The sequence below is a fragment of the Balaenoptera ricei genome, chromosome 1 (assembly GCF_028023285.1).
Source record: "Balaenoptera ricei isolate mBalRic1 chromosome 1, mBalRic1.hap2, whole genome shotgun sequence".
Taxonomy (NCBI): Eukaryota; Metazoa; Chordata; class Mammalia; order Artiodactyla; family Balaenopteridae; genus Balaenoptera; species Balaenoptera ricei.
Window position 1 is genome coordinate 147812419 of NC_082639.1, and position 24844 is coordinate 147837262.

Here is a 24844-nt window from a genome sequence, read left to right on the forward strand (position 1 = left end):
CTCCCATTTCCATATTTTTATAAGTATAAAATATTTTTAAACAAAGAAATGTCTGTTCTAGACATTTCTAGAGAACTATTTTCCCACTAGAGAAAAAAAAGTTTACCATTTCCTCCTCTACCTCAAAAACACAAAGCAAACCCAAACAATCCAATTCCTAAAGTAGCATCTCATAGAACCCAGGGCCTGGCACGATATTTCATGCTAGTTTTCCTGCTATAAGCTGAGAACAATTTGATTATTTACATTATTGAGAAATTTGTTTAACAGGCTGGATTCATCCCAGGGTTTCCATCAGCAGAGACTTGCTTAAAAAAAGACGAGAGCAGTGGCATCTTTGAATGGGAACATCAAAGACTCTCCTCCATCTCTCCTCCTCGTATTCTTCATCAGATTCATCCATATCTGCCAAATGGTCATAATCGTCTACTTCCTCCTCCTCTTCTTTCTCTTGCATCTCTTCATATTCATTAGGACCCATTTCCAATCGAGCTATAGACACCCTGAGTGTTGGACATGCCATATGGAATCAGGGAATGGTGACATTAGAGATCTTGTCTTTAAAGTAAAAAAAAAAGGAAGATATAATATCCTTTCATATAGCATGATGTTATATATGAATATACAACTTGTGTATTCATATACCCAGCCTGGACTGATGATTGGAAATTTACCAACAACCCCAGGTCCTTGAACTTCCTCCTCATCACCTTTATTTTTTTATTTAAGATTTTTAAAGTCTTTATTGAATTTGTTACACTATTGCTTCTGTTTTATGTTTTTGGTTTTTTGGCTGCAAGGCATGTGGGATCTTAGCTTCCTGACCAGGATTCGAACCTGCACCCCCTGCACTGGAAAGTGAAGTCTTAACCACTGGACCACCAGGGAAGTCCCTTCACATCACCTTTAGCATTTGTTATTCTCCAGTAGCGACTGTCTAACTGGCAAGCCTTCTCAGGAAGTGCGTCTTTTGACATTTCAGTCCTGATTCGGTATGTGAAGAAATAGTGGGGTGGGTGTACAGAGCTGAGTTCCTGCAGAAACGATGTGGAAACTGAAACTGTAATATCCCCAGTCATTGCTACACACTCTGGATCATAAACATATCTGAAAATTTGGTCTCTGATGATAGGGAAGCCACCTGATACAATATTGTTGACATAAGAAGTAAACCAGTCAGTAAAAGTAGCACCTATGATAAACATGTCAGTAGCAGCTGGACTCCGAGCCATTTGGTCTGGACATTTGGTAGTGAGGTAGGAGATAGATGGGCCCCTGGGCTGGACAGCTGGTGTTTGTCAAGTGGAGTAAAACTGAAGCTTTGTTCTCACGCAGACGCTCCAAGGACAAAGCTAGTGGCAGAAGCTGAGCTCTGCTGAAGTAAAGAGATAAGATGACCACTCCTGAGGTCAAGGAAAACTTCCCTGTCTGCACATGCGCAGGATGCCTCCTTGGGGGTCAAAAAGGGAGGGGACGCCACCCCATAATAAGTGTGGACATACCCCCCACAGGCCTCTGGGGTGGGATACATCTTAGCAAAATGTTGCGCATGCATGTTGGGGAGGGTCCTAGGGCAGGTCAGGTGTGAAGAAAGAAATAAGAAAATTGGCCAAAGGTAAACAAAAACCCAGAAGGACTGTCCTATATAAGTGATTTAAATCACCTCTTTATTGTGCTACTCATTTAGGACGCCCATACTCTTTCTCTCTGGGTGTGTATTTCTGCCTTGCTTCTGACTTAAATAAACAAGCTGCTTCTCTGCGTGCTCACCCACATGTTATGCTGTATCTCTAATAATAAACTTTGTACCTGTTTTTACAATTTTTGCCTCCTTGAAATATTCTTGCTTTCAAACAGGGGAAAGAGCCAGGGCCACTTTGCTGCTAGCCTCTAGTGCCTGGTGGTCTAGCGGCTAGGATTCCTGGTTTTCAACTCAGGTGACCCACGTTCAATTCCTGGGCAAAGAACTAAGATCTCTCTTCAGGACCACACACTACTGTCTCTCCAAGATCAGTAGAAGACTTCATTTTTGTTTCAGCCCTTCCACTGCTATGTACCGACTCAAACCATTATGTATGCAAAAAGTTAAAGGGAGAAAATATTTCAGTCCCTGTCTCTGCTGGAAGTGTCCAGCAGCTGTATAGATGTCTAACAAATCCTCAGAAAGATAGTGATTAGACAGCACCATGCTTCCCAACAACCCAGGAACCACTAACTTCTGCCCGTTGTGGATATGATAGTAACATCGATAATCATCTGGAACTTTGCAGCCCATCTGAGCTTCTGCAGCATCTAGGTTTTCCTCTTCAGTACTCTCTTTCAGAGAGAAAACCACCTGGACATCTGGTTTCCAAATATTTCTTGAGATCATCCCAGGCCTTTGTAATAGCAGCATAATGGTCAATATATCTTCCTATATCAGAAAAGTATCAATGAAGAGGGATTTCCAACACTGGTTCTTCTGTGTTTTCTCTTCCTCAGGTATCAGCCAGTATGTTTTGCAATGTCTTCTCCACAGCGGATCATGACTTGATAGCTGACTAAGTCTTTGACTGATATAGCAACAATTGATTAGGTCTCGGTAGTCCAAGAACGATAAGATGAGGAGCAGGGGATTAGTGGGCAGCGATTCCAGGGTCAGGGGCGCTGATTGGTCTCCATGGCCGCCATCTTGCCTGGCCCCTTGCAGGCCTGGCTCCACCCCCACCCACCCCCCTCCCCCCTCCCCCGGCCCCCGCGGCCACCATCCGCCTCAACAGCATTTGTAAGCTGTGCATTCTATCAATGATGGGTATCAGATGGCGGTGGCTCGTCATTAGCTCCAAAGCCCTAGAAATCTTTTTTATCTCTAAAGAGGCAACATATAAGTGAATACTGTTGTGAATACCCAAGTGAATCAGTAAGCAATTGTGATATGACGGAATCTGCCACTGATTCCTGATATAAAATTGTGCAAGGGAAAGGAACTAACATTTATTGGGAGCCAGATACTGTACGTACATTTACATAATTGAGTCCAAACTGCAGTTTTGCCGAGGTTACATATTAGCAATCTGATTTTCAGAAGAAAAAATTGATGCTAAGGGATTAATCAAATTGCCTAGAGTCATGTAGCTGGTACAAGGTGGAGCTGACATTGAAATAGAGCTCTTAAAACATTTAGGCCACTCAGGATCATGCCTGCCTTTATCATAGTTCAGTAATCAACTGAACTCTTGGCTCAAGAATATACCTTAAATGCCAAGATCAAGTAACAAATGGATGTGGTATTGGATAATCTACCTCTATGTCCTCTGAGGTACCCAAAGTTAGAACATAGTTATTTTGTGGTCCCTTCCTCTGTACCTAGTTCAATGATGGTCAGTAAGTCTCAGGAATCTGACTGCTCCAGTACTTCTTTCTTATGTAGTCTCAGAATTTCTGATAAAAAGGAATTAATACTTACTAGCCACAGATTTATAGTTCTAGAACCACTGACTTAGATCATCTAATAATCTTACTTTTAATTTTTAACACACATACTACTCTAATGGGAAAAAAAATTGACCTTACCAAAATTCATTGCAAGACATACTTCTTAGACAAGACAGTAATGAGGCAATGTCTGGTTCCTGTTAATAGTGAAAAATAAATGATTCATAACCCCAACAAAAGTATAGACTTTATCATAAACGTCATTACCCAATGCATTGTCAGTAGAACATGCTATGAGAAATATGAAATGAGACCTTTCTTTATACCTTAATTTAGTTGTCACTTGAATCCTTCCTGGCAGTTTAGAATCCAACCTATTTTAAAGTGGCTAGAGAAGGAGAGGTACATTACTCGCAATTGGAAAGAGTTGCCATATTTATCCAAAGTTCACACCAGGAAGGGACCAGTGTGTTGTTTGTTTTGTTCATAGTTATATAGTTTTGTCTCCATAGCAATTTGAATTTCATGCTCAGGATTAAAAGTAGTAAAGTGCCAACAAACATCAGTGTTTCTGAGAAAGCTATGTAATATTTCAAATCCAAATGTTGCAAACATTGTTCCCTTCTTCCTTGTTTGCCTTAATCTGTTTTCCCTTCTTGTGGAAACTAGCTTTTGTTTTGAAATCTGACATAGTAATAGATTGTTGCAAAGGAAAACAGGAGAAAACAAATATTGTTTTAAAATATTGCTTATATGCCTGAGTATAAAGTGTTTATTATTTTTAAGCCAAGCATTTGTTTTACTTGTTTGGAAAAATAAACTCTGTGCCACAGTGCATTGCCTGCTAGTATTTTATAGAGCCGTGTATGGCTGGTCAGTTATTTTGGGGGGTGATGGGTAGAGGATAAGAATCTCATGCAAAAGACATATATAGGGTAGCATAAAATGAAATTTACTTATCAGTAAGAGTCTGAGGGGCAGCCTGATGTAAAGGAAAAAATCCTGGATTCAGAGTCAGGAGATCTGTGCAAATGAGAGGTGGTTGTGTTGGATTTCACTTTGAAATATTCTGTGACAGGAAATGGACTTGGGAAAGGAAGGAAGAGGGACTTCTGGAGCTTCAGAGTGGGACCGTGAACATTAAACAGAAAGGATAACTCTGGACAAGCCTGTGTGATGTCCTGTCCTGTGGAAAGACTATTACTTGGGGAGAACTGGGCATGTGAGTGAACCTGAGGATGTGACCTTGGAACCCTGTCTGGTTTTGGTGGGGAGTATGCTTGGTTAAGTACAACCAAATTTCTTCCTGGAATCATCCTTGCTTGTCTCTAAAGACTATGAGGCCAGTCAGGGATCTATACTCTGCTGGTGGAAGTGACTGGAACCAGAGACTCAGGTGACATCACCTGGGAAATAAATGTAGGTTGAGAAAAGGAGAAAATCCAAGGTCACCCCGAAGTTCAGAGCTTGAGAAGAAACAGAGGAGCTCAAGAGTGAAAAGAAAAAAGTCCGGTGAGGTAAGAAGAAAATTAGGAGAGTGGGTGACATTAAGGCCAAGAGAGGAAAGTGTTTCAGGAAGTAGGAGTTGGTCAATAAAGCTACATGTTGCTAAAAGTCTCAGTAAGATGGAGGCTCAGGTGTGTCCATTAGGTTTGGCAACATCAGGTTATTGGTGACCTGACTAGAAAATGGAAGAATCATTGACTGGAGTGATCAAGATGAGATTGGGAGGTTTGAAAGTGGAGACAGGAGGTATAGTTACTCTTTTGAGGTTTTTGCTGTATAGAGAAGGAAAGAAATGTGGTGAAAATTAGAACGTACTTTGGGTCAAGGGAGGGTGATTTTTAAGACCAGGTAAACTACATCAGATGAGACGGATTCAGAAGAGTGGAAAAAATGGATGATGCAGGAGAGAGAAGGCAAAACTGCAAGGTAATGAGAGGATGTGGATCAGGAGGTCCCAGTGAAGCAGGTGGGCTTTTTTTTAGAAGAACAGACACATCTAAGTAATGTCAGGAAGGAAGGTAGAAAGAATAGGTACAGAAGAAAGTAGATAAACAAAAAGACAAGGGGGGGCTTCCCCGGTGGAGCAGTGGTTGGGAGTCTGCCTGCCAATGCAAGAGACATGGGTTCGAGCCCTGGTCTGGGAAGATCCCACATGCCGCGGAGCGGCTGGGCCCGTGAGCCACAACTACTGAGCCTGCGCGTCTGGAGCCTGTGCTCCACAACGGGAGAGGCCGCGATGGTGAGAGGTCCGCGCACCGCGATGAAGAGTGGCCCCCGCTTGCCGCAGCTGGAGAAAGCCCTCGCACAGAAACGAAGACCCAACACAGCCAAAAATAAAAAATAAAAAAAAAAAAAAAAGAAAGACAAGGGAACACCATTTAAATTGCTTCTTATTTCTCAGGAAAATATGAGGTAGGGTCAAGGGCTAAGGTGATGTTTGAAGAGAGAGGAGGAAGTATGTAATAGTTGTCTGTGAGAGTTGGAACGCAATGTACTGGGGAAGTGTAAGTAGAGTACATGTCGGGAAGTATCAGGTATCCATTTGTGACTCTGAGTCATGAATTTATTGTGGAACTAATTAGGGGTATTAAATCGTTTTCTTTTCTTTTTTTGTGTGTGTATTAGTTTCTGCTTTATAACAAAGTGAATCAGCTATACATATACATATATCCCCATATCTCTTCTCTCTTGCGTCTCCCTCCCTCCCACCCTCCCTATCCCACCCCTTTAGGTGGTCACAAAGCACGGAGCTGATCTCCCTGTGCTATGCAGCTGCTTCCCACTAGCTATTGATTTTACATTTAGTAGTGTATATATGTCCATGCCCCTCTCTCACTTTGTCCCAGCTTACCCTTCCCCCTCCCCGTGTCCTCAAGTCCATTCTCTAGTAGGTCTGCATCTTTATTCCTGTCCTGACCCTAGGTTCTTCATAACCTTTTTTTTTTTTTTTAGATTCCATATATATGTGTTAGCATACGGCATTTGGTTCTCTCTTTCTGACTTACTTCACTCTGTATGACAGACTCTAGGTCCATCCACCTCACTGCAAAAAACTCAATTTCGTTTCCTTTTACGGCTGGTAATATTCCATTGTATATATGTGCCACATCTTCTTTATCCATTCATCTGTCGATGGACACTTAGGTTGCTTCCATGTCCTGGCTATTGTAAATAGAGCTGTAATGAACATTGGGGTACATTGTTTTGAATTATGGTTTTCTCAGGGTATATGCCCAGTAGTGGGATTGCTCGGTGGTATGGTAGTTCTATTTTTAGTTTTTTCAGGAACCTCCATACTGTTCTCCATAGTGGCTGTATCAATTTACATTCCCTCCAACAGTGCAAGAGGGTTCGCTTTTCTCCACACCCTCTCCAATGGCATTTTTCACAGAACTAGAACAAAAAATTTCACAATTTGTATGGAAACACAAAAGACCCTGACTAGTCAAAGCAATCTTGAGAAAGAAAAACAGAGCTGGAGGAATCAGGCTCCCTGACTTCAGACTATACTACAAAGCTACAGTAATCAAGACAGTATGGTACTGGCACAAAAACAGAAATATAGATCAATGGAACAGGATAGAAAGCCTAGAGATAAACCCATGCACATATGGTCACCTTATTTTTGATAAAGGAGGCAAGAATATACAATGGAGAAAAGACAGCCTCTTTAATAAATGGTGCTGGGAAAACTGGACAGCTACATGTAAAAGAATGAAACTAGAACACTCCCTAACACCATACACATAAATGGTTTTCTCTATCAAACTTCAGTTTCTAGAATATGGCCAGAGTTGAGTTTAATCAGATTTGATGTTCCAGGCAAGTAGGAAGGAGGGAGAGAGGGGGAGAGTGATTTTCTGGGCATGGAAGATAATGAGGACATGAAGGGTGATGAGCTGAGAAAAAAGTCATTGGTAAGTGGGGGAGTGATCAGGACATTGATATATGTGCTCTATAAGGAAGTGGAAGTGAGCGAATTGTAGTCCTATGGTATGGGCTTCAAACGAGCTGGGTATTTTAAAGAAAAAAAGGGGCAAATGAAAGCTTTGAAAGTAGCACTGGGAGCTAGGAGGACACCAACCAGCACCTGAAGTTCATGGGCTGTAAAGAAAGAAGCAAACTCTGCTTGTGTCCTTAGGAAGAATAAGATTTCAATTAGAGAAAGAAGGTGAAGGAACCATTCAGAGAAAGGGAAGACAGACTGGGGGTTCCATATGGCCCAGTGAAGAAGAGGGTAGAGGAGAATGGAGAGGGTGGACATAGGACTATGGGATCCAGACTGGAGGGCAATGGGTGGATGAATGATAGGACATTAGAGTTCTGAGAGTGGTTGAACAGAAAGGGATATAAGGCATGAGAGTTTAGTCTTGATGGTCTCTTAATAGAAGGCCCAGCAGTTCAGATCTGTCTCATAATGTAACTAGAAGGAACAGGGAACTGTGGACAAAAGATACTGTACAGGCTTCCTTGGGTTTCTGGACTCTCTTGGGGTTATTACTACTAACTAGCTGCATGCCCTAGTTTTGCATGGGCAAGTTCTCGTCTGGCTCTCACTTTATTCATGTACAAAGTGAGTCACTTCCCAGGACTCATGTGCTGTTTTCATTTTCTGAAATGGCCCTTACTTTGTTGCCAGGCTGTTGAAATCCTAGCCGTTCTTTAAGAATCTTCTCAGAAGTCATCTCTACCATTAGGCTTTTCTCAGTTTCATCACCCATTTCAACCAGATGTGAGCTTTATGTTCTCAGAATCACCGTAACACTGTCTGAACCATCCCAATGGCAGATATCAGTCTTCCAAATAATACAGTTATTTGTGTTTATCTCTCATCCTTGTCAAAAACTCCATGAGATAGGAAATGCAATACATTCTTTTTGCTCAAGTTGATGCTCAGTAAGTGACTTTCGAATGAAGTCACTTACTGAGTCAGTAAATCATACTTCTGGAGGACACAACAGTATTGAAGTAACAGAGACTATTAGAAAGAAAAAGTGAAAAATACCTTGTATGATACTTCAAATTTGCATGGGACATTTCGGTAAGTAGAAAATGCAAATTTACTAGGTCTAAGAGTTGTTTGTATGCCTCTTGCTACAAACTTGAAGCAATTATGGATACAGTAAAGCTGTTAATAGAGGCTTAAGGAATCCTGTCATGTTAAATGGAAAATAACAGAGGAAGAAAGGAGGTGAAAATTCATATATTTAAAGACTATTGGAAGTACAAGAAAAGCTAACTGAAAGAAATAATATAATTCCTAGGCTTTAAAAAATGTCAATGTAGAATTTGTACTAATACAAATTAGTGAAGAATTTCTCTAGGCTAATGGTTGCCTAAGAATGTATCTGTATTGGGAAGCGTATTAGTTATTGGTCTGTGAAATTGCATGACATGATTTGGAATGTGATGTTGCTTTGTCTGTTAAGCAGAGTATTTTTTTAAAAAATTATTTACAGGCTACATTTTAAAAATTGAAATATAATTGACAGTTAAAAATAGCATATGTTTAAGGCATACAGTTTGATGATTTAATATACATGTACATCAGTAAATAATCACTGTAATCAAGCTAATAACATGTCCACTGATACAGGCTACCTTTGAACCAAGGCCAAATCTATCCTTTTTTTGGAGGCTGGGTGTGGAATTCATTAGACTTCATACTGACAAAAATAGGGTGGGACTATGTAATTTTTTATACAATTTTTAAAGGTTACACTCCGTTTACAGTTATTACAAAATAGTGTAAACGGATTATTTTAGTAGCTGTATTTTTTGAATCCAGAGTTGAGTCACATGATCTGACAAAAAAAATAATGTACTTATTGGAACCAGTGGGACATAATGTTGGAAACTGGAAGTGTTGGGAAATTCCAGAAGTTTATGTTGTGTAACAGTTCCACCACCATCACTACCACCACCACCACCACCACCACCAAAAATAGTAACAAAAATTTTCTGAGCCCTTACTATGTGTCGGTCTGTATTCTGTTTTACATGTTCAGTTAGAGTTCAACCAGAGACACAGAACCAGTAGGAGATATAATATATATTGAGATTTATTTTGAGGAATTGCCATATGCGATTGTGGGGGGTCCATAGGCTGAGTTGTTAGGAAGGACAAGCTGGAACTCTTGGGTGTGAGCTGAAGCTGCATTCCACAAACAGCATTTCCTCCTTCTCTGAGGTGACTCAGGTCTGCTCGTAAGGCCTTTCAACTGATTAAATCTGGCCCATTCAGATTATCGAGGATAATCTCCCTTTCTTAAAATTTCTTGGTTATGGACTTTCATCACATCTACAAAATGACCTTCAGAGCAACATTTAGATCAATGTTTGCTTGAATAACTGGACACTGTAGCCCAGCTAAATTGATAGATAAAACATATATTATCTGATTTAACCCTCAAAAGAATTCCTCTGAAGCAATTCACACGAATGACAAATCTTGGAGCAAGGGTTTGAACCCAGGGATTGATGTAGGGCCCGGGGATTATATACCGTGCTGGAGTGCATTGTAGCAGAGAAACTAAAGCCATACATAGTTTCTCCTCTGAAACATCTCTTGGGACAGGCCCCTTGTATTTCCTAGAGAGCAATCAATCCCTTATAACTAGGGTTGGTGGTTGCTCTCAGGCTGTCACATGGAGGATATTATTCAACACCCAAGTTACAGTGATAAAAAGAATTTAAATTCATTAGCTCCCTGGAAAATTGCTTAGTTCCCTTAGTTTCATTCAAAGGGTCCAAGGGAAACCAAGCAGTTTGTCTTTGTCATCCTGTTTACCCCTCGATGCATTTTACTAAGACCATGAATGTAAAAATTGATATTGAGACGAGTATTAAGCTTAAGTTAAAATTTAGGTGATGACTCTAGAGGGTTTATTTTAACCTAAATCTTTCTTAGCTATAATAAGAAAGAGCAGACCATCTGGTAGAAAGAGTAGAACGAGCTGGAAATGCAACCGAACTGTGAACGGAAAGGGCAATCCAGTAACTGAAGTGCAGATGGGGGCGGATCGGCATGCTGTGGTGACTGTCTCTGCTTGAGCCTCTGGCTGCATACGAGTCTTGGAGGTCCTGGGGGAGAGGCTAAGATTGGCTGGTGTCAGGGTGGACCCTTCAAAACCCATAGGTAGGTTTTGGAAAGTACTGTTGGTTTCCAGCCCAGTGTCCTGCTGAAGCTGCGATCTATCATCTCTGGGCTTGCCTGTGACCATGCTCTTTCTCTCTTCCAGATCCCCTGCTGATTGGATTTTACCTCTCAGGAAGTGCATTCTCCTTCAGGGTCTCAGTTAGATACTCTGACAAACAACAAGGGCAACAAGAACACAAACACTTTGCTACTGTGTCTGTGACAGACTCTGCATGCCTTACTTTGATTGCAAACTTTCTTGAGCACTGCTCTTCCCAAAAGGGAAGAACTACGTGTGTAGGCTGAATATTGACCCCCAAAGATAGCAGATCCTAACCTCTGGAACCTGTAAACGTTACCATAGATGGAAAAAGGGTCTTTGAAGATGCGATTAAATAAAAGATCTTGAAATGTGAGACTATTCTCTATTATCTAGGTAGGCCCTAACTCCAATCAGAAGTGTCCTTATAAGAGAGAAGGAGATGTGACACAGAGAAGGAGAGGGTAGTGTGAACACAGAAATGGACAGGAGTGATGCAGCCACAAGCCAAGGAATGCCAGCAGCCATGGGGAGCTGGACAGGCAAGAACAGATTCTCCTCTAGAATCTCTAGGGAAGGCTCTAGGGAAGATTGTGCTCAAGTGATACTAATTTTGGACTTCTGGCCTCCAGAACTGGGAGAGAATAAATTTCTGTTGTTTTAAACTGCCAAGCTTGTGGTATTTTGTTACAGCAACCACAGGAAACTAATACAGCACCCTAACTTTTCCTTCAGATGACTCCTAATATCTCATCATCTCCATTAAATCCTCTGTGAAAAAATAAAGAATCCTAATAGCGATTCTACCCCTCATCCAGTGCTCTATTTACTTGATCTTCAGGAGAAAACTCAAATGTTTATTGGTTTGTTGTATTGTATTTATTCTTGGTTTGTTATAAGCTAAAGAATGGAAGGGAATTTTTCATTCGCTTTGTGAAATAACCAACATAATGCTCTAGAGACACTGTTTTAATGATAAGAACATGTAGAAGACTTTAAAAGAGAAAGAATTATGAGAATAATGGTGTTTGGCCTTCCAATCAATACCCGGAAAAGGCCATCTGTCTCTTTCTTTTCTTATTGCTGCTACTGATTCCTGGCTGTTACTTATGCTGATAGAAAGGCTTCTATTGTTCATCAATTATTACAGCTCTTTTAGCTTAATGGCTTGCTTAGTATTACAATTGTCTGTATTAAATGCCTTGAATCAGTTTTTAGGCCAATGACCCAATGGTAATAACAATAATAACAACAACAATAATAATGTAAAAGTGGGCTGTATACTATTTTATGTCACTTACCACAATAACCTATAAAGGAAGTACTCCTGTAGATGAGAAAACTGAGGTCAAAGCATTTAAGTGACTTATCCAAGGTCAGAGCTAGTAAAGGGCAGAGCTGTGTGCTTAACGATGACATGATGCAGTTTTTTAATCTTAAATCGTTCAATCTCATTCAATAATGATCACAAATCAGTATCCCAGATACAGCTCAGGCACTTCAACTCACTCCACCTTGGAAAATGGTCTCCCCAGTCCCTCTTTCTACTCTCCACTTTCCAGAAAGGCTGGGACAGCCGTCTCTGAGACCTAAATCAGGTTCCAGGCATGAGGTCTAGGGCATCTTGGGAATACGATATAATTTGTAGCAACTGGTCCAGTCCTCTCCTCACCCTCCTTTTCTCAACTCTGCTTAAACCTCTTTCCCTGAGGATTTGCATGTATCAGTGTACATTATGATCCCGCTTGGACTATTCTACAGCTGAACTTAGAGCTAGAAGAGGTCTTAAAAATATTTAGTTCAACACCTTTGACAGATGAGAAAAACCACATTAAAAAAATACAGAAGACTTTAAGAGGAACAGGATTATGAGAATAAAAAGTTAAAAAAAAAAAAGACAACTCTCCTCTTTCATTAGAATGGATTTCGGATTAGGATGGCCTGCTTGTCCAGTTGCTAAAGTAAGTAAGCGGCAAATGTAAAGTAAGCAAGGTTATTCTATGACGTTCAGAGTTTTCTGATTATCAGTACAATCTTTTTTTTGCAGATCAATGCATTTTAGCATTTTATTACAACATTTAGAGTGTACTTAGATCCTTTAATTATCCAGCTTATCTTAAAATCTTAGGCATGCTTTAGGATACAGATCTTTGGAACAGCTAATCTGTATACCAATGATTTGGTTAGGGTCTTAATTCCTAGAGAAGATAGGTTCATTTGAATTTCCAATTTAGGATATAATTTCATTTTGTTTTGTTTAAAATGTCTTAATTGGTAAAATTTGTGATAATTTGGCTTTTCTGTACTCCCAAATTAAAGAATTTACAAGAGAAGGAAAAGTCAAAGAGATGTGTTCAATATATGAGACAATATTAAAAATCAGTTCATTTTGGGCTTCCCTGGTGGCGCAGTGGTTAAGAGTCTGCCTGCCAATGCAGGGGACATGGGTTCGAGCCCTGGTCTGGGAGGATCCCACATGCCGCGGAGCGGCTGGGCCCATGAGCCACAACTGCTGAGCCTGCGCGTCTGGAGCCTGTGCTCCGCAACAAGAGAGGCCGCGACAGTGAGAGGCCCGCGCACCGTGATGAAGAGTGGCCCCCGCTCGCCTGGAGAAAGCCCTCGTACAGAAACGAAGACCCAACATAGCCAAAAATAAATAAATAAATAAATTTATAAAGAGATATCTGTTTAAAAAAAAAAATCAGTTCATTTTAACAGCAACATTGAGAATTTATAGTATCAGCAAATAACACTTTATTTTTCTCAAATCTGGATTTGATAGATGACTTGGCCACATCCGTTACTCTGCATGAGCACCCCTAACATGAATTCTGTCTTACAGGAAGGGAGCCACTGATTTACTGTACATTTAGAGTGGTTTATTACATGTACAGAAAGTTTTACGTAAAAGGATGTTAATTGCAAAGGCTAGGGAATTGCCCTAGTGTTCATTAATAAGGAACTGGTTAATATAATATAAATCTATAAAATGGAACATTCCATTAAAAATGCAGTAGCTATATATATGTATATATGTATCTGTGTATATATATGTATGTATATATATTATACATATAGGTGGTGTAATCCTCAAGACATATTTTTAAGTGAGAAATGAAAGATGGAGAAAAGTATATACAGAACACTGCTATTTGTGTTTTTAATTAAAAATTTACTTTTCATTCTGAAATAATTTTATATTTACAAACGGTTGCAAAAATGGCATGAGAATTCCTGTTTATCCTTCACCTAGTTTCCCCCAAAGTTAACACCTTACATAACTGTGGTACAATGATCAAAACTAGGAAATGATCATTGATGCAATTCTATTAACTAATCTGCAGACTTTTTGCCATTTTTTTCAGTTCTTCCGCTACTGTCCTTTAGGGTACTTTGATCTGGGGCAGCATCTCCAGTTCATCAGTCTTTGCCTTTCATGACCTTGATCCTTTTGAAGAGCAGTCATCACATATTTTGTAGAGTGTTCCTCAGATGGGTCTTTCTAATGTTTTCTTGTGATTTGACTCAGGTTACAATTTTTTGGGGGCCAGAATACTGTAGAAGTGGTGTTGTGTACTTCACTGTTCATATTTGGAGACACCTCTCCTTGCTGGAGGTGCCAACTTGATCACTTGGTTAAGGTGGGGTCTTCCAGAGTTCTCCATGGTCAAATTATTATATTTTCCTCTTTTATTAATAAGTATCTTATGGGGAGTTAATTTGAGACTGTGCAAATATCCTGTTATTTATCATACTTTCTTGTCTACTAATTTGAGCATCCATTAGTGATTTTTGCCTGAAACAATTGTTACTGTGATGTTTCCATTTGTGTTTTTAAAAGTGACATACACACCTATGCCTGTGTCTACATAAAATATCTTGGGAATGATATATCAGAAACTGCAAAAAGTGGTTAGCTCTGGGGAAGAGAACTGGGGAAGAGGGCAGCTAGACAGCCAACTCAGGGAGATGTTTCACCATGTAACCTTTTATGCAGTGTGAATTTACCAGGTTCATATCTTATGATTTGGGGAGGGATAGTGGTAGGATCAAATTTGTTGATTTAAAAAGTAAAATTATCTTTTCTAAAGAGTACTGTTTACTATCAAATTAATTTATGATAAAAATTACTGGGAGAGAAGAGAAGTGAAATTCTACTTAACAAAAAGGATTTTGCTATTTTCTTAAATACAAATTAGAGACTGTTTCATAATATTACCTGAAATCATAACTACTTGGGTTTGTGATCCAGAGCTGAAGCTAGCTGGTAAATTTTATCCCTAAAATATAAACAGCATTAAAATTTTACTTATTGAAACTTGTGATAGATTTTTAAACTAGGTCTGTATTGTATAATCGTCTTTTGGTATAAGTATTAATTCTAAAGAAACATCAGTTCAGCAACAGAATATGGCACTCCTACTATTGAGAGAAGCCATGCTGAGCAAGCGTATTAGAATTTTATTTGTAACGTTCTGATATATATTTCTTTACACAACTAAGAAAAAAAATGCTTTAAAAATTCCAGGTCTTATATTAACTATGATTTCTTACCACAATCATTATTCTAAGAGAAGTTTTGGAACCGTTCAGAAAATTTTAGAAACACGGACTCTTCTTGAGCTCTGCTGGTCAAATATGCTATGTCTATGCTACTTGTATAACTGATGGAATACCCGTCTTCCCAGTTTGTGAGCAAAATGGGTCACATTTATATTTGTAACATGGATATCTATGCCTTTCTTCAAAAGAGGGCTCCTCCTTTAACATGTGAAATTAAGTAGGAGGCTTGATCTTACAGATTTCTTGAGTTATCCACACACAAGTCTCTTCAATGCCTTATGTGATTTCCCACCATTCCAAGTTCCTCCTTGACCCCCAATGGTGATACTGTTGACTGCTGTTCTGTTTCTCTCTTGTCATCCTTGGCTGTGATGATGATCATCTCACTAAAACCACTAGAGAGCCATGAGGGGAAAGTATGTGAGTGTGTGTGTGCGTGTGTGCACACGCAGTTACTTTGTTTCTTTAACCTTCCTGAGACTTCTGTAACAGTTAAAATAACACTGTCAAATAGATTTTTCTGTAGTAATGGGAATGTTCTATACAATTGGCACTGCCTGATACAGTTGTCACTAACCATATGTGACTAATGAACACTTGAATTGTAGCTAGTGCAACTGGGAAAATAAAATGTTAACTTTATTTAATTTTATTAAAATTTAAGTGGTCACACGTGGCTAGTGGTTACTGTAGTGGACAGCACAAATTGAAAGCATGGTTTCTGGAATCTGATTGTTGCCAGCTGTGTGATCTTGGGTCAGCCTAATTTTTCTCATCTGTTGGATGGAGGTAATTATGTACCTCCTTCCTAGGCTTGGTCTGAGGATTAAATGATATGTGTGGAGCGCAATGCTTGCTTTATGAAAAGGGATCAATAACACTTAGCTGCTGTTTATTATACAGATTACCATGACTCCAATCCTTTTTATTCACAGGAGTGTTTCATCTTTTTTGAAGATTGCCTGCTCTAAGTATTTGTAAGGTCCCCTTTGATGCACACTGTGGCCAAGAATGAATGCTTTTAATGCTTCTTTGCTACCACCTTGCTGGTGGGGTTGGGAAAGGAAGTTAGTGAATGTTTCTTAGTGAACTGACCCACCTGCAGGTCTTGAAACCTCATTTGCTTCCATGGTTCCCTCTGACCCTAATGTAGACTTGCCCAGGTGTCCATGGTGAGAAAAAGGTCATATTCCCCTTCAATACTAGGCCCAGTCAGAAGAATCACCAAAGAAGGGTATTGGGGCCCCAAATGAGCATTTTAATACAACAGCTCTTTCAGTTTATACACAGACACTTTCTCCAAGGCACTTATACAGAGGACAACTTTTGACAAGTTCTGGCAGCTGCTGCATACTGTGTCCATGCCACTATGCCCATGGACTATGAAACCCTCAACCACCATAGTGAATTTCCACTTGGGATGTCTGTTTTTCTGTCTTCACACTGATGTCCTAACATCCCTGGGGGTAAGCCCTGTGACTTTCAATGGAGCGAATATGGGTCCTAGGCTTTTTACTCCCATGAGACTTCTCATCTCTAAATAATTTAGAGCAAAATGGATTAAGTGGGAGGAGAGACCGCACCTAACTCTACCTGGTAGCGTCTGAGGCCCAAATACAAATGGCTCTACTGGGGAAAGATGAAGAGCCTTAGAGCCTTCACGTCCTCTAACGTTTGACCTTTCTTGACTTAGTTCCTGAGAACCTTAGCCCCACTCTTTTGTGATTCCTTCCACTAAGCAGTGAACTTCCCTAAACAATTACCAAAATAGGAGGGTATTCATCTCATGGTAAATTCTTCTTAACTTAGGGGTTTATTGATATCTGAATAGATTTCAAGGCAGTCCTAGAGAGAATATTTGCTTTACAGGGTAATTGTGAAATATTAAATATGAATTCACTGTGCTAGTAATAGGAATTCTGTCTGTTCAAAAGAAGGAGGTATATATGTTTCAATGACTTTAAAAAAGTGGTGGTGGTATGTTTCCACCTATTGGTTTCATCTTCTCATAGACACTTAGCTTTCTGTTTAGTTCACCTCCGTATCCTTGACAACAATTATGTGCCAGCTCAGTGACTCCCACTGTGTCAAATGGCTTGACCTGACGACTTTGTGGAGTTAGATTCTCTGAGTCTGTGTTTTCACTTTGCTAATTGCTAGTTGACTGGTTTTTTGCTATTTATTTTCCTTGAGTCTCAGTTTCTTCATCTGTAAAGCTGGGAAACTGATGCAAAGTTGTTATGAGACTTGCATAGAGAGATTCATGTATGTGCACCTAACCCAGTGTCTGACATAACAATAGGCACTAATAAATGTCTCCTCCCTTCCCTTCCCTTCCCTTCCGTTCCTTTCCCTTCCCTCCCCTATTTCTTTGCATGGTGGATATTCTTTTCCCTTGTTTCATAGATGAAGTAATTGAGGTATAAAGAAAGATATGTGACTTACCAAAGTTCACTTTTATATTTAGGAAAGCACCAGAATTAGACTCTAGCTCCCAATCTCCTAGTCATGTTTCTGCTATTAGATCATGTCGCCTTGTGTTTGTTTAACAAAGTCCATAGATTGGAGTTGGGGGCTCAAGACCAAATGAAGAAATAGATAACAAATTTCAAACAAAAAGACAATGAGAATTTTATTAATTTATAGCAATGTTTCTTCATTGTAGACTCAGTAAAAAGCTCTAAGTTTAGTCTTACGTAAGGTTTGAGTTGAATGTGGCAAAGTTACTGCCTTAAGGAATCTACAGGTGGTAGAAATAAAAAGACAGGAATCCAAAGGATGATAATCCAATGCAGTGCATCATAAGAGCCTCATGAGCCCTGTAAAGCACTAAGGGGATTCAGAGAGGTGGGAGGGGTCTTCTTGAAGGCAGCACGTTTGGGCAGGTGTAATGATCTCCTCTCCATCATCGTGGGTAGGGTTGAAGAGGACTCCGGCACTGCTCATTTTCAACTTCTTCTGCCAGTGCTACTTATTCCTTGTTTTACGTACTGTCATCATAGAAAACACCTGGATTTGGGTTCAAAGAACCCAGAACTCTTTATAAAACCAGTTGTGCAAATATTTTTGTTGCCTTGTCTCTATGTGGAACAGCTGTCCTGGAAAGTATTGCATTTGCTTCCCACATTTAATTAGTCACTAATGACCAATATGGGCTATAAATGAGTTCTTTGCCTTTGTTGATGATTCAGGTCAAGCATGGCAGATGGTTCCTTATGCTGAATTCTCCAACAAGCATCTATTACAAGAAGATGGACGCCTCAAGTTCAGTAGAACAGCCAAGAGCAAACAGTTTGCAGATGGCCAGCGTTCCTGGCATGGGGATATTTCACCACAGGATGCTTCACCACAAAGTTCAGCCTTCCTTTCAAAGCTGGCCTTCCTTTCTGCTTTCTTCCTACTCCTTCCTTCCTTGCTGCCTCCTTCCTCCCTTCTTTTTCCTTTATTTTTTCTTTATTTCTTGTGTTCCTACCCAAGAGGAGTATACCAAAGAAACAGAGACTATGGTTTTGTCCCAGGTGGAATTGACAATAAATTTAAGGAGACAAAAATCTGAAACATAAAATGATTTGTGGATAGAGATAAGTGTAGGGTGAGGAAGTCCAACCTATATTCTTAGAGGTGGAGAGAATTCACAGTAAGTGATCCATCTGAGGTGGGGTTTGCCAGGAAAGTTTCTTGAAGCCAATTTGCTTACTTTCTTTCCTGCTTGCTCTAAAGCAAGTTATTTCAGGTTCTAGTCATTTGATTCCATATGCATTTTGTTCTTTATCCACATCATCAGCATATCTACATTTTTGGGGGTTTGTCATCCAACCCAAGCTGACTGATGCCTAGTGTTCTTATCTTGTTTCCTACTGTTTATATAGTGTTCAAACTTAAGGCCAATTTATGATCAGTCTTTTTGTTCTCCATATATTCTTACATTGGTCTGACTACAGCTTCCCGTGGGATTACAAGAGCGATGTACAGGTGATGGTGATACCAAAAGGGCTTGTTTTGAGCACGATTTGATTCCATACTCCAAATTAAAACTTCCTATTGGCCAAACATTGCCAGGGAAATCTTTGGTAGTACAAAGGCAAAGAACAAATATTTACAGAGGACATGCTATGCTAGATACGGTGCTATGTATTTTAGACAAATCCATTCAATTATTACTCACAATGACTTCAGTTTACAAAGGAAGGAACTGAGGTTTACAGAGATAAGTCAACTTGCTTAAGATCATACAACTCGTATATGTTGGAGCTAGAATTCAAACTTAGGTCTCTCTCACTCCCAAATCCATACCTTTTGCACTATGCTAAAAAGCTTCCTTAATATAGGGCTTGCAAAGGGTTCCCAGATACTTGGGAATGCAACAGAATCCCAGACATGCCACTGCCGCCAAAGCCACTGTCACTGCCCCAGTGGAAAGAACTGGAATCAAGGGCTCGTGGGTGCTCCAGGAAATGCTGTGGAAACTGAGTGATGTGTGTGAAGATGGCTAGTGAGAGAGGAAGGTAAGTGTGTAAAAGATGTTCCTCTATCATCAGTTTTATGTTCATCTATGAACACTCTGCCCTAAAGAAGGTCTGTGTTTCCAAGGTTACGGCTCTGTAGTTCCACTGGTCTCTCACCCTGCCTACTGTTCATAGCTTTTTGGGGAGAGTACCAGTGTTGTCTCTATGGGGTCTAGGTGGTGTCATTCACCTTGTAGATCCAGAACCAATGTCCCCTCTGATTGTCTTAGGGCAGGGACCAGTCATCTGATTCAGTCTCAGTCAACTGTTATGATGTCTTATTACCTCAAGGGTCTCATTGCTTTTTTTGGCATCCAGCCTTGGACAAAGCCAATGCAGTCTGTCCCATTAGCTTTTATAACTTTAAATCTCTGTGGAAATACTTAGTAATCTTAGTTCCTTTTCCTTAGGAGGCTTTGGGTTCTTTATATATATTGCACACGTAATTTCCAGAAACCTCCATACCCACTTCTCAATGGTATGAGAGAGGGGTGGTTGCCCTCATCTGTTAAATATTGAAACTTGGTCTTTAGTTCACTCAAAATGTGATTTCTGTTTAATCTCAGAAGGAGAGTAACCAAATACATGCTCCTTTCTAAATGAGATGACAGTACTCTCTGTGGCCTGGTACTTCTAAAGCTCAGCCCCAGTTTCGTATCGCCTAACTTCCTCATTCTGTTACCATCCATGAACCAAAGCTGACTGGAGGTCAAAGAAAGGCAATAGCAGGAAAGCCTATTTAGAACAAGACACAGACATACAGGAGCTGAAGGAGGGAAGTGCATGAGTGATGGATGGGGGAAGGGAAGTGAGGGAGTGAATTTTTAATATAGAAGAGTTCTGATTTTGAGGCAGCTTCTTCCTTGTGACAGGGACAGATACACCAGTTGAAGCGAATGAAGCTTAAGCTTCAAGCCTCTCACTTGCATGGGACTCTTCCAAGGCCCTGGCAGAGATTCTATAAATTTTTGTCTATAATTTTATGCTTTTTTTTAAAAAGGAAATTCCCCTCCCTCACATTGCATAAACTACAGGCTCCACAAAACCTGGTTTCATTCCTGCTCTTTTAGAACGGTTCTTGCTAACACAGAGACCAATCCTAGCTTGACTAGTCGAGAATTAAGACTGAATTGGTAATTATAAACCCTGGCTGAAGGGGCTGCTTAGTGGGAAGAGGCAAGCTGGAACTTCTGGCAGCCCATTTTGTTTGGGCCAGGGTTGCTAAGTAAGTTTCACTTCAAGTGTCAACCTCAGTCACAGTCATGGTAGTTGTTATGTTGAGAAGGGTTCTGAAGCCAGGTTCATGAGAGGCAAGAAATGATGGCCACTATGGATACCTACCCAATACTAGCCTTGATATGGGTTGGACTCCATCTCCCTGGTCCAAGTGGGAAGCTGCAGTGTTACAAATATGGCTGGAAAAAATAAAGAGCAAAGGGAGGTCTTTCTCTGTGGTGTCTTTCAGAAAACACAAAACAATTCTTTTCATCTGGCTTCATGAATCATACAAAATGTTGGGACACCTGGCAAAGAAAGAGTCTTCATAAGACGTGTACTGAGTCTGGCTAATGGCTGTCCCTTGAAAGCAGAGCCGTATGCTGAACAGAAAGTGGGCTAGTGCCTCTGAGTATTTTCTGTCTCTGTCATGAGTTTGCACGTCACACGGAGACTTAGTGGTCATTTTCCATATGTGGAGTGAGGATGTCAAATGCTGTATTCTGGGCTTAGCACATTCAAAGAATCAAAAATCATGGCTCATTAAACAGTAAATAGGTTACAGCAGATTTATACCATGTACTTTTCCTAAATAGTGTGTGTTGTGGGTTGAATGATGTACCCTTCCCCCCAGCCCCCACCATCCATTCAGTATCTCAGACTATGACTGTGTTTGGAGAGATGGGCTTTAGAGAATTAATTAAATAAAAATGAGGTCATTAGGGTGGGACCCAATCCAATATGACTGGTGTCCTTATAAAAAGAGAAGATTAGGACACATATACACATAGAGGAAGAACGCCATGTGAACATGAAGATGGCCCTCTACAAGCCAAGGAGAGAGGCCTCAGAAGAAATCAAACCTGCACCCTGATCTGAGATTCCTAGCCTCCAGCGCAATCAGAAGTAAATTTGTGTTGCTTAAGTCACCTAGTCTCTGATACTTTGTTATAACAGCCCTAGAAAACTATCATGGTGTGTTTGCAATGTTCCTTTGGGATTCTGTTCTTTTCCATATACTGTGAAATTTCACATATTTTTCTGTTTTCTGTTGTATTCATATTTATTGAAAAGTTCTCTCCTCATTTTTCCTTTTTTTTTTTTTTTTCTTTGACCATGCAAGCTCTGGGCAGAACATTTAACAGTGGCGATTTTTGCCACAAGCTAGACTGACTTGATGATATTTCTATTTAGACTGCCAGCAAGATTTATTGAGAAGCTGGTGAAAAGGAGGACAATTCAAATTAATTTCACTGAAATGTACTGGAGGATGTAAATAACCCTTGGTTTGAAAATCTGGTTAGCAGTCCTGCGAGTCCAGAAAAATGTTGCTGGAGAGAAAATAGCAGAGAAGATTATAAAAGTACAGGCTTATCACAAAAGAGGCTGTTTTGATCTATATTTTGAATAACATGGTTGAGGTTAGTAATATGTTTATTTCAGAAACAAGATGATGAATTTCTGTAATTATTTGGTGTGTATCATAATCAGCTGTAGAGTCAGCAAATGATGTGCACTGTAGCCCTCAAAGGCTGAGATCACAGGGAAAAAAACACATCTTGATTAGCCATAATTCATTAACCAGAGTTCATTTGCAATCTGCTCTTAGGAGAAAAATGTGCAACAAAAAACAAACATGCAAGGCATTTGAAAACAAATAATCAAATTTCTAGAGTGTAGAAATTCAGGCCAATCTTACATATCAGGTACATCTATATCTAAATGTTTATTTAATATGAATTATTGGCTATTGGCAAGAATTAGGATACTGAAGTAATGCAAATCTTCAATCATCGAAAACTGAGTTAATTTATTTTTGTTCATTATACAGCATTTACTAAGGCAAGGAAGTAAGCTGGTTATATTAAGAAGGCATTTTCCATAGCAAGGGTAAAAACAAATGAGCTTTCCTATTTACTTGTCATCTAAGCAAGAACTTCAAAGAATAAACATCAGCCTTTAGAAACAGAGGTATTGTGTTTCCAGTTTCACTAGCAAGAGCTCTTTCATACTAGTCACTCACATATAAATGTTGACTTGTTGGCTTTCAAAACTTTCTGATATTTTTTATTAAAGATAATAGATTTTTTTAAAAAGGGTTTTCTAAGAAAATTTGACTGTCAACCCCTGGCACTCATCTGCCAGAACTGCTGGGTGGGTAGCCATCTGCAAGGAGTCTTTCACCGTGGGTGCTGTAAACCCCTGGTCTGAGCCTCCATCCTCTCTTGCCTGGACCCCTGCAGTAGCTTCCTATAGAGTCTACTGCACCTTAATCCTCTGTAGTCTGTGCTCAACACAACAACCAGCGTGTTAATTTAAAATATGTGTGTCACAAATGCTGGAGAGGGTGTGGAGAAAAGGGAACCCTCTTGTACTGTTGGTGGGAATGTAAATTGATACAGTCACTATGGAGAACAGTATGGAGGTTCCTTAACAAACTAAAAGTAGAATTACCATATGACCCAGCAATCCCACTCCTGGACATATACCCAGAGAAAACCACAATTCAAAAAGACACATGCACCCCAATGTTCATTGCAGCACTATTTACAATAGCCAGGTCATGGAAGCAACCTAAATGCCCATCGACAGACGAATGGATAAAGAAGATGTGGTACAATAGCGAGGTCATGGAAGCAACCTAAATGCCCATCGACAGACGAATGGATAAAGAAGATGTGGTACATATATACAATGGAATATTACTCAGCCATAAAAAGGAACGAAATTGGGTCATTTGTAAAGACGTGGATGGATCTAGAGACTATCGTACAGAGTGAAGTAAGTCAGAAAGAGAAAAACAAATATCGTATATTAACGCATATATGTGGAATCTAGAAAAATGGCACAGATGAACTGGTTTGCAGGGCAGAAATAGACACACAGATGTAGAGAACAAACGTATGGACACCAAGGGGGTAAAGTGGCAGGGGTGGTGGAGGTGGGGTGATGAATTGGGAGATTGAGGTTGACATGTATACACTGATGTGTATAAAATGGATGACTAATAAGAACCTGCTGTATAAAAAATAAATAAATTAAATTAGATTCAAAAAAATAAAATATGTGTGTCATTTCATGGTTCTCCTTAGTTCAAACCCTCTATGACTTTTGATCTGTTTCAGAGTAAAAACCAAAGTCCTGACAATGGCCACTATGGCCCTCCATGATTTGCCCTGTCCCTCTGTCCCTTCTGTCACTGGCTTGACTTGTCCTGCTCAACCCCTCTGCTCTAGCAGTGCTGACCTCTTTGTTATTTCTTAATCCTGCCAAGCCCATTCCCTCTGTCTGGAATGTTCTTTCTGCAGTTGTTTACATGACTCCTTCCTCCACACCTTTGGGTTTTTGCTCACATGTCACTCTCTCAGAGAGACTTTTCTCTCGCTTTAAAACTGCCAGCCCTCCACAGCAGCACTTCCCATTCCCTTTGCCCTGGTTTGTTTTTCTCTATCAGTCTTATCACCTACGATTTAATCTCTACTTGTTTGTTTTATTGTCCTTCTTCCTCCACTAGGATAAAACCTCTGTGAAGGCAAGGACTTTAGTCTATTTTGTTCACTGCCTAGAATCCTGTTTGGCCCATAGGAGAGCCAATAAATATTAGTTTAAGGAATGAATGACGGATGAGGACTTTCCCCAGTAACTTATTTACTTATTTGTCAAAGGGGCCAGCAAGAGAACTCAGAAAGAAACTAAATGAAATTCTAACAATAGGTTAGGGCTCAATGAAATGGAATGAAATAGAGGGAAATAGCAAAGCATTTTGTCTAGTGCCATCTTGCATTCTGCGGGATTTGACAATAACATAAAAAAGCAAAAAGAGATAGACTGATATTTCCATAATAACATCTCTTTCTATATATTAAGACCATAAAAGAAACAAGTAGGCTACAAAACATTCTCTTTCAAGATAATAATATTTCTTCCATTCTTTCTTCCTATTTGTTTTTTGTTTGTTTGCCT

The 24844-nt window shown here is 39.9% G+C and overlaps 1 pseudogene; it reads right to left on the minus strand.

Annotated features, from left to right (window-relative positions):
- Positions 1-277: 277 nt before the first annotated feature.
- LOC132370937 (F-box only protein 3-like) lies at positions 278-2670 on the minus strand (annotated as a pseudogene).
- Between the last annotated feature and the right edge of the window lie 22174 nt (positions 2671-24844).